Source organism: Cebus imitator, unplaced genomic scaffold (assembly GCF_001604975.1).
Source record: "Cebus imitator isolate Cc_AM_T3 unplaced genomic scaffold, Cebus_imitator-1.0 Scaffold135, whole genome shotgun sequence".
Lineage (NCBI taxonomy): Eukaryota > Metazoa > Chordata > Mammalia > Primates > Cebidae > Cebus > Cebus imitator.
This window is the reverse complement of record NW_016107450.1, coordinates 2,632,010-2,644,284: the sequence shown is the minus strand read 5'-3', so window position 1 is coordinate 2,644,284 and position 12,275 is coordinate 2,632,010. Positions and strand designations below refer to the sequence as shown.

General features: G+C 42.4%; 1 long non-coding RNA gene across 3 annotated transcripts in view; it reads right to left on the bottom strand.

Annotated features, from left to right (window-relative positions):
* The window catches only part of LOC119473136, a 12,717-nt gene extending 751 nt beyond the window's left edge, over positions 1-11,966 (bottom strand). Inside the window, exon 1 of one of the 3 annotated variants that reach the window (XR_005202327.1) lies at positions 11,855-11,966. This is a non-coding gene — a long non-coding RNA (uncharacterized LOC119473136). Of the gene's footprint in view, positions 1-9,793; positions 9,842-10,002; positions 10,186-11,854 lie in introns of those variants that run through there. The other 2 variants (XR_005202328.1, XR_005202329.1) reach the window with 2 other exon arrangements.
* Between the last annotated feature and the right edge of the window lie 309 nt (positions 11,967-12,275).

The following is a 12,275-nucleotide window of genomic DNA, read 5'->3' as shown; positions in this document are numbered from 1 at the left end:
CAAGATTGTTTTTATGCTCTAAGCTGGATTTTCATTAAAGAAGTATTAATTTAAATTAAGCACTCTGAGATCTTTATTAGTAATCAGCAGCAAATAAGCTGGTTAATCAGTTTATATACTCATATATATCTTTCAGAATCAATGTTTTCAATTGAGACCGTTGCCAAGTGGTTAGAATAAGACAGAGAGAAAACTCGCATGAAATACATTTCATTTGCTAGGCTGAAGTCTGCCGCGGCCCTATTGGCGTCTCGGAATGCAGTCATTGATGCATCTACGATGACTGTGTGAAATGTGTTTAATTGGCATGAAAAGGCACTAACTGAGAGCCGGTGGGTTTCCATTATCTGGGTGGACATCTTATTTACTTTAGCGGATCCTGGGAACAAGATGAAAGTATATGAGAACTGAGGTGGGGGGTTGGTACTTAAGCCGATGGGTTTTCTTGGTTGGTCGGGGGTGGCGAGTAGGGAGTTTTACAATCATCCAGGCGATGCAAAATGCAGCTCGGCAACAGCCCAGGTCTCCCTCGCACCCTGAGGACAAAGCCCAGTGGAACATTTTCCTAATTAGAATCTGCCGAATGCTGTTCACCCGGGGTGAAGCGGGCAAGCATGGTGGGTCTTTACATTTCCGAGGCTGCATTTTTATACCACTCCTCCCTTCCATGTAGCTCAAAAACAGGGTGGAGGAGAAGGTATCATTTTTAACTTCAACCTCAAGTCACAAAGGGGCACACAGGGGCTTCTTAAGATGCCTAGTGCTCGGTCGTCATCTGAATGTCTTCAGAATCCCTTGGGATGTTGGACATGCCATGATATCGTTCTGTTTGGCGATGCCTGCAGTTACCAGTTTCCTGCTAAGTGAATACTTCGTCATATTTCCATTGATTGCTACATTACAAATTGTTCCATATCCCAGTGGTGGAAGTTCACCCTGATGCCAGCTGTGGAGTGACAACACCTACACACCATCCCAAGAGGTTCCCACATTCTGTGCCATTTGCCTTTTGAGATCGTTATTTAGTGCATAATTCTCACGTCCCAGGTATGAGGGATAGAGAGAGGGTAACATGAGGATTATTTTCATCCTATTGAATCCTCCATGGAGAGGGCTTATTCATGTGTTTCTAAGTGTGTCGGAGGCTCCCGGAGTACAATAATACCCTCTATGCCTATACTCACTTCTACCCCAATCTTCAACCCAAAGACCTCTCAGGAAATGGGTCTCAGTTGCAAACCAAGTAAACTGGGGTTATTAAAAGCTGAGACAGATAGATGCATTAAGAGAATATATTTCTTACTTTAAAACATACTTTATTTTTACGTATTTGTTTTTTTTGCAGCTAATAGAGAGCTTTACAATGAAGTTTGGTTTCTATAGAACACATTTGAAGGCTCTCTGTATCTGAATCTGGAATCCGTGAAGTTGGAAGCTTAAATGAACTGGCGGATTGGGAATCCCCCTCCCAAAATCCCAGGGGTCAGAGCACATGTGTTGTGCTCTGACCCCTGGGATATGGGGAGGCAAATCACATCCTCGCTTCTTCTCCTTAAGGATGAGGCAGGTGTTAACTTCACCCAAGCACTGGCTGTCACAACTCACAGCTCAGAATTTGTGAGAAATATCAGCTCTTTCGCAACAGGCACCAGTAATAAAATAAGGCTTTTGGCCAAATTTATCATTGAAGGTTTTTTTTTTTTTTTTTTTTTTTTCCTCAATTGGAAATCAGAAGAGGGAAAAGACCAGTAAACAGGATGCTGGGTTTGCTGCACTAAATAATCCTATTGAGCTGTCAGCCCTGGATTACTGGGTGTAAAAACTACGAACCCTATCTTGTGCTCATGCCCAGTGGAATCCTTTGGAGAACTTAGGTGGCCAGACCTGGAATTTCAGGCAGTGTAGTAAATTCTTAAGGACTGTACTTTGCTTGGCAAAGAGGGTGGACATTCACTTTTCAGCCCTACTCTTTTGCTTCTCATTGCTCCCTGAAAGATCCAACATGCTACTGGTCATTAAATATCCCATAATCAGCAAAATTTTTTGTACTAATGTTTGTATAATACTACCACTTAATAGGTGCCAGACATACCAAGTGATTTCCATGTAATTATCTCATTTAATTTTCATAAGTATTCTACAACATGGAGACTTATTATGCCCCATTTTACAGGTGAAGAAACTGAGTCACTCGGCAGTTAAATAATGAGCCCACGATCACACACAGTACAGCTGAGCCAGGCCTTACAGTCAGTACTCTGACTTAAAAGCTTAAGCATTGAACTACCCTCTACTGCCAGCCAAATCCAGCTGGGTGAGTTTAGCCAAGGCAAATGATGTGACCCCTTACTGGCATGAGGGTTATTTTTGGGGCTCAGAATGATCAAATGTCACGGAAGGATCTTGCTCTGTCTCCATTACAACCCCATTGCTTAGCCAAACCTGTACTCACTGTCAGTGCTCCTTACAAGATGAGCAGATCTCCACATGCAGCCACCCTGTCCTGCGTCCAACTCCCAAGCTGTGAAACTGGGCTGACTGCTGAGTCTGCTCATTCCTCTGGGATTCAGAGGAGGCAGCATTGTATGGAAGAGCACGGCTGAGGCAGGAAACAGCTCTTCCACTGGGCATCCATGTAACTGTGAGCAGGTGACTCGACCTCACCGTGCCTAAGCTTCCTCATGTCTGAAATGAGGAAAATAGCAGAATCTACTTCATAGGATTGCTATGAGGATTACATGACTTAATATTGATGTGGTGCTTGGGATGTGGTCAGGGCCATAGAAAACTTAGTTACTAGTGTTATGTAATTATGTTGCTCTGTAACTCTCAAAGAAGCTGAAACAATGACCTTGAACTTTTGGACAAATCCAGTTTGGCTAACTGAGACAACGACGCGTTTCTTACCACTGCTGGGAGAACCGGGTGGTCTATAGAATTGGCCTGCTGTTCTGAAATTATCTAGACATGCCCTGCATGTGTTTGCATATAAAATTGTACAAGTCATGTATTTGTAAGAAATGTCTTTTCTTCATTCATTCAACAAAAATGCTTCATGCTCTTGCTCTGAATTAGGTACTGGAGACACAAAAATGAACAAGGCCATTCCCAAAGAGCACACAGTCTAGATGGCAGCAAATAACCTAACTGTGAGACAACATGGCAAATGTAGCAAATGCTTCAATGCAAGCATGAAAAAAGCAGAAGAAATGAAATGTGTTTGTACTGCTGGGTCAGGGGCAGTCACAGAAGCTTTCCCGAGCAAGCACCATTTGAGCCAGGCCTTGAAGAATGAGTTAGAATTGCCTGTTGGTGGATGAGGGCTGAATACGGACATCCAAACAGAAAGGACATCTTGAAAACAGGCATGAAGCTATAAAAATTTAGGCTGTGTTTGGGGAACATTCTAGGAAGGGCCGTGGTGGCGGTGCCCCACGCATTGGAGTAAAGATGAGGCAAGCAGCGGAGCGGGCTGTGAAGGGGAACACTCATTTCCTAGAGGCAGAAAGCAATGGTGTCTCATTTCGTTGGTTGCAAGCAACAGAAATGGACTCTGGCCCTTTGAGAGAACAGAGACTATGTAGGAACGGTTTGAGGCACAACAGAAGTGAAGTGAAGACTGTCTTCTTCAAGGACTACCTCACTGTGCTTTCTACCTTTGCTTTGATTCAAGGTCTCAGGAGAGAGACTCTGATTGGCTGAGCTCAGGTGACATGCTCACATCTTGGTTGTACAACACGGTAAAAGGAAAGTCTGGTGGGCAGAGCCTCCATGGACCCTTTCAGCTTTTAAGGTGGACAGTCAGCACACTAGAGGGCACCAAGACTACACCTAATCAGGAAAGGTAATTCCCCAAAAGGAAATCAGGGAGCAGCTACTTGATGGACAGACCTCACATTACAGATGTTCATTATAAATAATAATAACCTATGTTTATGAACCATCTGTTGTAAACTATGGTGCTTATATACTTTACATAAATGCTTTATTTAATCTACATAATAACCCTAGGAGTAGATTTACTCCACTTTGTAGAACTGGAGTAAACAAAACACATTTTTCCAAATGAAAAAAGTCACAGCTCAGAGAAGTTATGTCACTTGCCCGAGGTCACACAGCTAGTAAGTGAGCAAGCCAGAACTCAAAAACCTGGATGCCTCTGAGGGCAAATCTCTCAATCACTGCACGTTATACCTCCAAGCATTTGCAGGTGGGCACCAGCTCCCCACTGTCCCACCCTAGCCCTTTCTTCTGTCTTACCACCCCTGAATGGGCACAGTCAACTCGGGAGACCCAAGGATCTGGCTTATGAAAAGGAGCACAGACAGGCACCTTTCTCAGTTCCTGTACCTGTAGGCTGTCCAAACCAACTGGGCCTGCCTTGAGTTCAGGCCAAAACCTAATCTCTCATGCCCTTTGTGGGTATCATATGGAAAACCCCTAATCAGTTCCTTTCAAAGCAATTTATAATAATGCTTCCTCTTGAGCTCCAAGAATGGAGCGCTACGTATCCACAGGGCTTCAAAGCATGTTGTTTTAATTAATGGCTGAGCAGAAGCTTCTGTAATCCCTGTGGGCAGATCTGCCCTCATTTAAAAAAATTCCATGAGAATTAAACTTATCTCAAAAAGTAGCTGGGTTAACTTGTTCATCTGGTGGGAACGTCTCCCAGAGTACTAGGCCTGCCGTTTTGAAGTCTATAACCACGTATTTAATATAAGTAGGAAAAACCATTCATGTCATCCAGTCCCTCAGTCATCCAGTGAGTCCTTAATCTAGTTTCTACTGTCTAGTGGCCTTATCTGCTTATAAGTGTTATTTTACTCACCAAAACAGTGCAAGGTAGGTATTAGGATCATCATTTTATAGACAAGGAAATGAAATCTCAGAGAAGTTAAGCAGCTAGCTTGAGGCCACACAGCAAGTAAGGGGCTCATTCTAAGACCCTGTGCAGTGTTCTATATCTTGAGCACCAACCTGGATCTGAATCAGCCTTCACAGCTCCCTTCTCTGAACTGTCCAGAAAGAGTCCACATTTTCTGCCCCTTGTTGGGAGAGGATGACAGAGAATTCCAGCAAAATGGAGACTCTCGAACTGATCCCCCTTTCTCCAGAACTGTCCAACTCACCTTCGACTCCCAACTCACCTTCCACAGCGGCCACCAGCAACCTGTTTAAAATGCTACACTGACCATGCCGCTTAGCTTAACATCCTTCAGTGGCTCCCAGTTACCTTTGATAGAAAATCCACATTCACATGGAAAGTGAGACCCTTCATGATCCAGCCCTTGCCACCTCTTCTGTCTCATCTTCCAAAACATCCTCTGAATACCCATTTCACTCTAGCCATACAGCTCTCCCAACAACCTCGAAGACACCGGCACACCTCTGCTCACTTGTTCTTCTCTTTAGAACCCCTTTCCCCTTTATATGGGCTCAGTCAACTCCTATTCAACCTGTAAAACTCAGCTCAAGTATCCCCTTCTCCAGAAACTTCCCACCAGAATGATTGCGTCCACCCTCTGTGGCTTTTTCTGAAGATTTTTGTAGCATACCATGGGTACTCTCACTCTCCAATAGCAGGGATGACAGTCAGGAAGATTTTGGTCTGCATAGAACAGAAAGCCCTACCCAAAGAAGACTAAACAAAAAGAAAATAGTAGATTGATCTCACATAAAGGCCATTTGGATTGTAGACTGGGCTTCAGATGTGATATAATCAGGGTTTCTGAAATTTTCTCAGATCTGCCATCCCAGATATCTTTGTTTTGTCCTCAGGCCCATCTCCCCAGTGGTAACAAGACAGTTGCTAATAACAATTGGGGCAACATGCATAGAAGAGAAGAGAGAGAGCCTTCCCTGAAGTTGTCCTTCCCTTTGATGTGATGAGGGCTTTAGGTCACATGCTCATCCCTGGACCAATTACCATCACCAATTAAGCAATAGGCTGAAGCCATGTTGCCTGAACCAATTACAGACAAGGGTATGTATAGGATTACCATGACTGGTATAGTCCAGTGTGGGTCAGCTTTCCTAATATCACACAGCTTATGTACAGGAGGGGTAGGTGCTCAAGTTAAAATGGAGTTCTGGGCTGGACACTGTGGCTCACACCTGCAATCCCAGCACTTTGGGAGGCCAAGGTAAGTGGATTTCTTGAACCCAGGAGTTAAAGACCAGCCTGGGCAAGATGGTGAAACCTGTCTCTATAGAAAAATACAAAAATTAGCCAGGTGTGGTGGTGCACACCTGTAGTCCCAGCTAGTAGGGAGGCTGAGGTGAGAGGAATCCTTAAGCCTGAGAGGTGGAGGTTGCAGTGAGCCAAGATTATGCCACTGCACTCCAGCTTGGGTGACATGGTGAGATCCTGTCTCAAAAAAAAAAAAAAAAAAAAAAAAGAGAGAGAGAGAGAGAGAATCCTGTCAGGAGGGAGGAAGAAGGGAATGGGTGCTGTTTAAGCCCCCACCATAGCTGTGTAGGTGGTGTTCACACACACCTGTCCTCCCCAGTACTATAAGCCTCTCAAGAACAAAGACCATGATTTGCTTATCTTAGTATCCCATTGTCTAGCACAGTGCTTGAAAAACCTTTGAAAATAAATGAGATGAGTTAGCATGCTTAAAATATTGCCGGAGCTGAGGTGTATTCAAAGCTGATGAAAGATTCTGGTTGGCACAAGGTAAAAAGGAAAGGCATCATTTCTACCTGCTGGATCTCTATTTGGTATATAAATTAGACCTTTTTAAAAGACATGTTTCTGTCTGCCAGGCTTTAGAAACAGTGATCTAAGAGTCAGACATTTCCTATTAAAGTTTAAAAAACATAGCTTTAAGTCATACATTATATTGAACGCTTTCATATCTCATCTGATTCAGTAGGTTTTAAACCTCACAGAGGTCACATTTTAAACAGTAGTCACTTTTTACAACATCTCCAAACATTAAATAAAAATAAAAATTATTATGAAGACTAGAGATGTCCACAGAGACCATTTACATGACACTTGGTTATTATTATTAAGGACAATATTATTTGGAGTTTGGGGTTACAATGGCTAGCTCATCTCTAAGCTTTGATTTTTTTTCTTTCTTGAAGAAGGAAGGGCAATTCTATCTGTGCTTTTTTTCTTCCTTTCTCTCTCTTTCTTTCTTTCTTTCTTTCTTTCTCCTCTCTTTCTTTCTTTCTTTCTTTCTTTCTTTCTTTCTTTCTTTCTTTCTTTCTTTCTTTCTTTCTTTTCTTTCTTTCTTCTCTTTCTCTCTTTCTCTCTTTCTTTCTTTCTTCCCCTATTTAGAATAGCATTCTTAACCTGTGGCAATCTGAGGAATGCTATGAATCCCTCAAACATATGCAAAATTTTGTGCATATCAATATTTTCCTCAAGAGAGGGGTCATAGTTTTTGTTATGGTCTCAAAAGGGTCATTGTTTCACAAAAAGATTGAGAACCACGGACATTGAAGGAAAATTCCCCCAGGACCTCAGTTGTCTCAATGACTGGGGTTTCACATAACGAAGAAAAGCTATCCCCAGGGTTAGACTATTCACTTAGATTGGTGGCTTCCAGGAAATAGGTCATTCTTGGATTTCTCTTAGGATGTTCTAACTTAGAGAGGTCATCGAGTTTGTAGATACTTGAAGTGAATGGGGTTCTGGAAGGAGAAACTGGCAAAGCCACTGTGCAGCTCCCATATCCCACCCTCCCAACCCCCAAGCCTCTCCTTGACACACTCCTTAAGCTAAAAAGGTCTATCCTGATTCAGAAACACATGACTGCTGGCTCCCACATTTACTGGAGACAATTTATAATTTACCCAGTCAGTCTAGGGACTGGCTCACGTTTGTAAACAGAAATAAAGCTAGTGGTTTATTGTTGGTCTCTAAAATAAAATCTTACAATCTTGATGTGTCATCCCTGATCCAAAATAGGTTTTTTTTTTTAATTGTTGTTGTTTAAAAGGCTTTAATGTATTGAAGTCTGGTGGCAAAGGAAGGAAATTTGGGAGGGTGTGTGTGTGTGTGTGCGTGTGTGTGTGTGTGTGTGTGCGCGCGTGTGTGTGTGTGTGTGTGTGTGTGTGCATGCTGGTGCATATTCAAGGAGGGCTCCGAAAAGATGTTTTTGGTTCCCCCATGAAGCATCCTTGTCCAAGAAGGCAGGTTTGTTTTGCTAGTTATCTGCTTTTTCTTTGTTTCTCTTGTTTCAGTGTTCAGTTGCATTTTACTGTTCAGAACTTGAAGGATGCATTCAAACTTATGGAGCATGACATTTTAACTATCTCATCTCACCATGATTCATCTCAATTTACTTTCCTCCAAACTGTAGTCTTGAGAAAGCGCGCCATCTCCGGGTTCTCCAGTGGGTAGAAGACCATAAACAGCATTAAATGAGCCCAATGTCAGCTAACTTCTGAGCAAGGCTCACTCATTAGATCCTTATTGTTCTCCTAATGAGATGCTTTCCTTTAAGCTGGGAACATGTGGAACATTAGCAATGGCCTCTGTAGTGTATTGCTGAATGTTCAATATGAACCAGCGGAGGTTAAATAACATGATGAATCAAGCAATCCCAAAGGAACGTGGTGATGTGCTGAGCCCATCGGGGCCCTGCAGACCCTTAACACTTTCTATGTGAGGCTTCTGTTCCCCAAACAGTTGCTTTGCCCCAAATGATGCACTGCCCGCAAAACGTATCAATCCCAGGACCCAATATATGCCTACTGGAATATATTTTACTGTCTCTAGTTGACTTCCAGTTTAGAGTTCAACTGCAACTGAACTTTGGTGGTAAAAAATCGACTCTGTCTTCATTCGCTTAGGAACCTCTGCTTCTGAGTAGAATGAATTGATAATGAGGTCATGAACAAATATTATTAATGCCTTTTATTATTTCTATGGATGTTAACGTGTCCAATTGACGCACAACTTTCTACCTCTCTAGTCTAACACTCATGACCCTTGGCACCCCTTTTGCATCCTCTCTCTCTTTGTTCATTCAGTCACAAATACAGTGAAAGAATAATATATCACGAGCCATGACCCCTTGGCCTTTATGAATTATCTGTTTAGAAAGATGTGAAGCCACCTTTTATATCCACCATAATAGATACTTAGACATAGTGGATCAATAGTGAACAAGTTTGCTGGTTATAGTTAATGGGTACCAAAGGGACACTCTGGCAGTGACCTCTGACATTGAGGCTGACAAGAAATCTATACCAGCAAAACATAAGGAAGACGGACAGTTTTTAAAGTTATGAATGTAGATCTTTGCAAATCATGATAATTTTCTCCTGGTGGAAATAATTCAGACTTGCAGGTGGTTACTAATTTCTGAAAGCTCCTTAATTAGGACCCCCGAAATAGGAATGGCAATCCATCGCCACACTATTTCAGAAACAGCTATGGTGCCGGGCCTGAAGCAAGTCCGTTTGTTATCCAAGGAGAACCAACTGAGATTGTTTTCCTGTCAAAGAGGACTTTTCTCTTTATGAAATGGGCTGTCATTTATGATTTTAAGCCGGCACGGATTTGTTAAACAGCCACATGGTAATGGGTTTCTATAAGAAGATCCACAGACCCATAGTTCTGGAAAGAAATCGAGCTTACGAGATATTTTAAAACCTAACGGGAATGGGACATTTTGGGTTTCTTGAAAAGATGGTTTCTGCCCTGCATATTGTCAAGGGAATTTAACAATAAATCCGTTGTTGTGTGTCTGAGAGTCTGTTTGAAGCGATTATATTTTTATACATTCTATGGAGTTGATCTTAGAGAAATCCACCAGGACACCAAGCCTACCTCTTTATGTCACTGCATGAACATCAATGGTGGCAAGCAGGTTTAAAAAGAGTCAGGGAAACAGAGCTAATTTGTGAGTGGTCTTGAAGACAGCTAACTGCAGCATTCTGCCTGGCAGAGAAATGAATATACATGGCATCCAATCGAAAGGAGAGGGAGCAAGGATGTAAGTGCAAAGTCCTTTTCACTCCACTCCACAGTGTACATACCGTATTATGATGTCACACTCCAGCAGCATTGCTCTGAAGTCCCAGTGGTCTCCTGCTGCTAAGCACCATTGAAAACACATTTGTCCTGACTGTTCTTTTCCTTTTATCCCCCTCTCATCTGTGTAAGATGAATCACTCCTGGATCCAGACTGACTCCGAGGGCAGAGCCAGGTCCTGACGAGGTAGCCTGCCTCCTATGGCTTAAACATTTTAATTAATTTCAACACTAATGCCCAAATGAGAGTTAATCACTCTGCCGCAGTGCTTTCTAATTTACTAAGTTTATTCATTAAAACTTTCCTTACTGAACTTTGATTGAATGTCATGCTTTTTTGGAAGCCTTTCAAACTGCCTTAAGGGGTTTTAAAGTGATATCTCGGGCAGCTGCTGAAAGCCTTCAGCGTTTGCTTAAAGAAAAGAATAGGGGAAAATGTGATCAGCAAGAAATCTCTGTGCTGAACAGGGAGAGTTTCGGGTGGCAGGAGGCCTGTGAAAGCAGGTTTGTATTTAAACAGGCTATTAAAAAAGTAAGATAAACCTAAATTCCTGGTAAGAAAAATAAAATCAATCACCTTAATACTTGGCAAAACTTGGAAATATATTTCATGGTAAGATGCAGCCATCTTTAAAAAAAACAACAGAATGATAGCAGCACTTTGTATTAACGTGGGGAGAGATATTCACCATGCTTTTTGCCAACCTAATTATTTTGGAATCAATATAATAAAAATCTTAGGTAACACAGTTTTGCCTATTAATTGCTAAGACCTAAGTTTTTACTGAGAGATATTGTTTAATGAAAGTTTTTATTTAAATTGAACTCCAAAAAAAATGCAATCTTTACATATCTAATTAACAGTATCAAGGACCGAATACCCCCTGCTATCTATTACATGATGGCAGCTCTCAATACATGGAATTGCTTTTACAGAAATTGGCAGTGTTGGCTGGGTGCGGTGGCTCATACCTGTAATCCCAGCACTTTGGGAAGCTGAGATGGGCGGATCACCTGAGGTTGGGAGTTCGTGACCAGCCTGACCAACATGGAGAAACCCGTCTCTACTGAAAATATCAAAAAAATTAGCTGGGCATGGTGGCGCATGCCTGTAATCCCAGCTACTTGGGAGGCTGAGGCAGGAGAATCGCTTGAACCCAGGAGATGGAGGTTGCAGTGAGCTGAGATTATGCCACTGCACTTCAGCCTGGACAACAAAAGTGAAACTCTGTCTCAAAAAAAAAAAAAAAGAAAGAAAAAGAAATGGGCAGTGTTAGTGTCTTTAGGAATGTGCTTCCTCCTTCTTTCTACCTCTTCACTCTTCATTCCCTAACCCTAGTAGGAAACATATTTGTAACATTTAAAAACTTCCAGTAACCTGGGAGGAAAAAGTCAAGTCAGAATTATTAATGAAAGCACCACTTACTTCTAAGAGGCCATGAATCAAAATAAAAGTTTTCATATTCATTTTCATGTTCTATAAATACTGCTCAGTATTATGCAACAAGGCACAACAAACTCCTTTTTAAAAAGTATTTTTGGCCAAGCACGGTGGCTCACACTTGTAATCCCAGCACTTTGGGAGGCTGAGGCAGGAGGATCATGAAGTCAGGAGTTCAAAACTAGCCTCACTGAAACACAGTCTCTACTAAAAATACAAAAATTATCTGGGCATGGTGGTGCGCACCTATAGTCCCAGCTACTCAGGAGACTGAGGCAGGAGAATTGCTTGAACCCAGGAGGCAGAGGTTGCAGTGAGCTGAGATTGCACCATTGCAACAAGAGCAAAACTCCGTCTCAAAAAAAAAAAGTATTTTTGACTTCAGGGAGCAAAAAAGCTTACCCATTCCATCCCACCTTGACAGATGGAGCTTAACTGGGAAGAGCTCCCCTTTTCACTTGCAGCGGCTGTGCTTGTCACTATGAGTTGGCTCATGAAATAGTCTTGCTTTTGAGGCTCTTGAAAGATCTGTTTAGCAGAATCTTCTTTTTAGAAAGTTAATCCCTGGCCATGCACATTGGCTCATGCGTGTAATCCCAGCACTTTAAGAGGCCGAGGCGGGTGGATCACAAGGTTAGGAGTTCAAGACCAGCCTGGCCAAAATAGTGAAACCCCTTCTCTACTAAAAATACAAAAATTAGCCAAGCATGGTGGCAGGCGCTTGTAATCCCAGCTATTCGAGAGGCTGAGGCAGAGAACTGCTTGAACCTGGGAGGCAGAGTTTGCAGTGAACCAAGATTGCACCACTGCACTCCAGCCTGGGCAACAGAGCGAGAC